This window comes from Tasmannia lanceolata, unplaced genomic scaffold (assembly GCF_043159265.1).
Source record: "Tasmannia lanceolata isolate RefF3 unplaced genomic scaffold, GAP_Taslan_0.1 ptg000023l, whole genome shotgun sequence".
Taxonomy (NCBI): domain Eukaryota; kingdom Viridiplantae; phylum Streptophyta; class Magnoliopsida; order Canellales; family Winteraceae; genus Tasmannia; species Tasmannia lanceolata.
This window is the reverse complement of record NW_027518700.1, coordinates 33,958,776-33,964,775: the sequence shown is the minus strand read 5'-3', so window position 1 is coordinate 33,964,775 and position 6,000 is coordinate 33,958,776.

Sequence of the window (6,000 nt, the reverse complement as noted above, 5' to 3'; positions counted from 1 at the left end):
TGTTTAAGTATGAATAATCAAATAACACCAACTCTAACAGCTTAAAATTTTGGAGTAACTGGTTGTTTCACATCATCACAAGATTGCAGCTCTTTCCAATCAACTTAAAAGGAGAAAATGAAATGAAAATGAAGTTAACATTGTACCTAACGGATGATCTTCCACCTGTACCTTTGCGAACAAGATGCCCCACGCCCTTAGTGGTAAGTGTCGATCCATGGCGAGGATGATCAATTCCGAATCACCAAATTTCAAATATAGATACAATGCGAGGCGCGGACGTACACCAACCCAACCCACCCCCACCCCCACCCCCCCTTCACACACACACACACACACACACACACACACACACACACAAACAAGAGGCAAAGCCACATCACAATCTCATTTACCTACTAACAAGACACATCACAAATAACTAACACCACAACCCTAAACTACATACCCACAACTACATAACTACTACATTAAAACTACCCATAAACATAACCGCATATCAACAAAAAAATAAACTCAGTATTTGTTTTTCTTTACACAATTTAGAGGGAAACAATATGATAATGGTTAATTTTAATGGATATCATCATAAATTGAAGGACCGTCTACATAAAAGTTTAATAGGTTTGGTTTGAGTTAACTTTGTTCAATTGTAAAAAAAAAAAAAAAGGAGAGATTTTTACAAATATTTTACCTTCCCAAACTTTTCCTAAAAGTTCCTGCAATCCAAACAGGGCGAAATGGAAAAGGGGAAAAAATGCGTTGAAATAAAGGAAAAAGAAACCAAGGAGATCAGAGAATCACATGATTGAGGAGGAATAAGAAGAGAAAATGAGGGAATTTCCAAAACCCTAGAAAGAGGATTATGAAGTGGAATTACCGGAGAGAGAATAAATGGAATAGAGAGGAGATATAGATGGGTAGGGATTTAAGGACTGGTGCCCTAAACATCTTCTGTATGCCTGCATCATTCTTCCTGCTCTTGGAAAAATAGAAAAAAAATGTAGAGAGAGACGAGTTTCTAATTCGCGCGAGTATTAATCCTACCAAACTTTACAAATGTTCTTAAAAAAATAGGGTCCCACTGCTATGAGGGGTGCAACTTAGGTCGGGCTCAACCCGAACCAGACGGGTTCAACCTCCACTCGGGTTGGTTAGGGTTGAGGCCTTGGCGACCCGACCCGAACCTGACCTCCGTCATATAATTTTATCTTGATTTTCTTTGGTTTATATATATATATATATATATATATATATATATATAGAGAGAGAGAGAGGAAAAAGATTATACGCTTGAAGCGCATTTCTTTATATACGCTTGAAGAGAGAGGAGCCGTTTGATTGGCTGAAATGGTTGGCCCAGTTTTTTTTTTTTTAAAGGAAGCGGCGTTACGGAGGGTGCGTCTTCGACGTACCCTCGAAAAAAACTTAAAACAAAAACTTGCGTTACGAGACGCACCCTCGAGAAAAAAGAAACTTCATCTCTCTCAGCCGTTCTCTCTCTCTCTCTTCACTGTGTGTTTTTCTTTTTAAAAAACCGAAACCCATATGGGTTAATTTCTTCCCCTCTCTCTCTCTCTCTATCTCAACCGTATGAGAAAACCCATCGGCTCTTCATCTCTCTCACTCGTTCTCTCTCTCTCTCACTGTGTGTTTTTTAAAAAAAAAAAACCCAAACCCATCAATTGCTGCTACCCCGATCTCTCTTTGTCTCAACCATATTAGGATCCCACACTAAGAAAACCCAACGGCTCTTCATCTCTCTCACTCGTTCTCTCTCTCACTGTGTTTAATTTTTTTTTTAAAACCAAACCCATCTAGACCTGGCAAAATGTTAACCCATAAAAAACCGAAACCCATATGGGTTAACATTTTTTGAGAATGTTATGAGCACTACTGTTTTAGTGTTTTTTATGAGGGAACTCCTCACTTTATAAAAAGTACGGTATGGCCCGCACCATAGGATTATCCAAACCGTCCATTAGATGGGCCATAGCCTAAATAGGTTATGCCCCAAAATTATTTCCATTGGTTGATTCTAACCCTCCGATCTATAGAGGATTAGGATCAACCCTCTAACATTCAGATTGGAGGGTTAGGATCATCCTATGGAAATGATTTTTGTAGCATAACCTATTTAGGCTATAGCCCATCTAATGGACGGTTTGGATCATCTTATGGTCTGGGCCATACCATACTTTTAATAAAGTGAGAGTGCGCTCATAAGAAAACAGAGTGTTGATAGCATTTCCTTCTGTTTTTTATTTTATAATAATTTGCTACCAAACTTCTCCTCTGGCAACTTCTCGGCATGTGGCCATCTGGGTGCAAAGTTGCGCAATGGCAAATGTTGCTAGTAAAAACAAAAAAACGTAATCATTACAGAAAAAGTAAAATAGCTAAAGTTTATAAAGTTTTAAATTAAAAATTACGTAGAAAGAGTTATAAAGTTGTAAAATTACAGAAAAAATACTAATAAAATATAGAAAGTTGTAAAATTACAGAAAAAATACTAATTAAATATAGAAAGTTATGACAATTACTGGAAAAACAAATACGGTAAAATCAGAAAATTATTACAATATATATTTGCGGGATTTGCGGGTGACCCGCGGGTTGACCCGTACTTGCCCGGGTGGGGTCTGGGTACATGAAATGGCTACCCGCATAATCGCGGGTATTTTTTACCCGTACCCGTTGGGTCCGTACCCGCACGGGTCGTACCCGTACCCGCGCGGGTTACCCGTTTGCCAGGTCTAAACCCATCGGCCTCTCCTACCCTGATCTCTCACTTTTGGAGGTTTTGACAGGAAGGTGTGCCGGAGATGTGGTCTCCGGCGAGGAGGGCGGGGTTGATCTAACTGATTGGGTGAGGTTAAGGGTGGCAGAAGGGTTTGGCAACCATGAAAAATCATTTCATGGAAAAAGAGCCCAATTGTAAAAGAACATTGAAAGCGTGGGAGACATGATTCCCTATATTGAGAAATCCCTGAAAAACAGTAAAAAAAAATAATTCATTACTTCAAATTGGGTTTATTTTCCCCCCTATGTTTATGGCCTTTTCAAGCCCCCCTTACTCCCACCCTCTCAAGTCTCTCTCAGTGTGCCCATCTCTCAAAACTGGCCCCAAGAATATTCCATGGAATATTTTTTCATGGTTACTCAACGTGCTTGTGTCCACACTGTTAAGAAACCGGTATCCCGCGTAAAGACCATTGCAGTAGGCATTTGGCAGCTGGGCTTTTAATTGGTATAAAACATTATTAACATAATTAATTAAAATTTAAGAAAATGCCAAAAGTGAGCCGCGAAAATCCAAATTAAGCTAGAATTGCTAAAAATCCAAATTTCTAGCTTATTTGAATCAAGCTAGAAATCCAAATTTGTTTTCTAAATGGGCATTTAATTTAAGGCTGACAAATTGTTATAAAATTGCTAAAAATAATACTTGTGCAAAATTCCAATGATTTTCCAAGAAGAAATCTTAGCCAAGAGCACTTCAGCATTCTCTTAGTCACACAATTTCCTTCTCCTTCTTTTCAACTTCTACAGCAAGCTCTGTACAAAAATCAGTCATCTTCTTGAAGAGAATCTCGTCATTACCAACTTTTTCAATTAGTTGCTGCCATGTTGACATTAGACACCACCTCTTCAGTCCATTCACGCCACTAGTATCTCCTTGGGTTACAGATGTTGTGCCCCCAGCTCGATACCTTGCATCAATTGACCATCTCTTTAATAAATAGCGTGTGGGGATAGTAGGTACTTGCTTTCTATCCATAACGTGAATGACATGTCTGCATAATATTCCTTCCCTCTCAAACTTAGCACATTCACATGTCGCAGTTGCATCGTTAGAACTGTCAAACAGAACCCTGACGTATTTCTTCTTGTCATCTGTCCTAATTCCTACACTGTATTCCACAACATTACCGTTCTTTCCCAACTTATCTTTCCATAAGGCAAAATTACCCATCATCTCATCTTGGAATATGGTGAACATCTTCTTCGTATAGAATTCCCCAGCCTTTCGTTCCAACGGGCTGATTGTCTTCAATTTAGCAATTGTATTTTTAGACTTAAAATCTTCTTCGGATTCAGCTTTACGCCGCTCAACCAGTACCTTATCGTATTGACTCAAGAATTCAACTAAAGAGGTGTTCTGGTTAACATAACCATCAAAGAATGAATTTATACTTTCACTCCGTTGACTAGATGCCATTCCTGCTGTGAATGTGTCTCTCCAATAAGCGGGGACCCAATGCTCACGGAGATCCCACATTTTTCCTAACCAATGACTTTCATCAATACCATATTTATCAACCATAGTTTTCCATTCTGTCTCAGAATCCTCTATTTTCCTCCTAAAAAACCAATGATTGTAATCCTTGTAGAAATTACTGTCGGCATCTCTCATGTGTGCAACATGCTCAAGGAGATGCTTCTTTATGTGCCACGAACAAAACCGATGTCTGGTCTGTGGAAACACTTTCATAATTGCATTTCGCATAGCTCCGTCCATATCAGTTATTATAGCACCTGGAGCTTTACCAAACATACACGTGAGCCACTGCTCAAATAACCAGGTGAAAGTCTCCTCTCTCTCGTCTGCAAGAAGTGCACATCCAAATAGAGTCGACTGCCTATGATGGTTAACTCCAGTGAACGGTGCGAACGGCATTTTAAACCTGTTCGTTTTGTAAGTGACATCAAATATGATCACGTCACTAAAGGTAAGGTATGCTTCTCTCGCCCTTGAATCGGCCCAGAACATCGAACGCAAAGTCCCATTCGCGTCTAACTCCAACTCGAAATAGAAGTTCGGGGCTTCAGACTTTCTCTTTTGAAAATGGTTTGCCACTGTCACCGCTTCTTTACCCATATTGTTCTCCCTAAGTGCTCTCAAATGGGCAATAACTTGATTTGTTGAGACCACGGGAGCATTGGAAGTAGAGTTAATGGCATTTTTGATCTGAGCAGGCTTGAAATTACTTCCACCGAGCTGTTCAATCAAATTCTTACAACTTTTGTTATTACGGAACTGACTATGTGAATGATGCATTTGCCTTTTAACTGGAGAAGTAAGCTCATGAGAATGAATGTCGTCTAAAGTTGTAATTTTCCACTGATTATCTCTCAACTTGATGATTATCTTCGCTTTACAATTCATTCTGGTAAGGCGACGCTCCCTCAACTCCTTCACATCATCTCTTTTCTCCATAACTCTTTTTTGTCCCTCTTTGTCACATACGTATTGTCTCGATATCACCTCCTTCGTTATATTTGACTTCATTGTACTAGATATTCGTACTCCAAAACCAGTAGCGTACGCATAATTATTGTAGAACTCATATGCAGCTTCCCAAGTTTCAAAAACTTGATCCACAAACGGCTTATTCATAACACTTTTCTGACTGCCAACCTCGTTGGGACTACTTACTTCGTGACTACAACCCTCATCTCCGTCTTTCCTATCATTAGCCTCCGATACTAGCTCATCATCATTGAGATTCACCCCATCATTAACCTCAACCGTAGTCCCTTCCCACACTAAATTATCATCACAGAGATCAAATCCATCGCCAAACTCAATTAAACCATTTGCATCTACTTCGTCAATAGATGGATCCATTTTTTTACCTAAAAAATACAACATAGACATGGCCCATCATCATAATTAGAAATGGTTAAATGTACATTTTTTTTTCACATTGCCAACAATAGAACCTAAAATATGGATCCATCTATTGACCCTTGTCTCACTACCATAATCACAGGTACCCCCGAGACTCAACTCCTTGACGTTGTTTGGCTCTGATACCAATGTAAGGATCTTAACCATTTCGCCCAAAAGCCCGGGCTGATGGGGAAGGCCAGGGATTCGTTATAAGGGAACATTACAGAGTGCATAAACCATGACATAGGAAACATCGCCACCATAATGGCACTATTCTTGTAGAAGAAGATATAATGTTGCAATCCTTAATTTATCAGCAATAC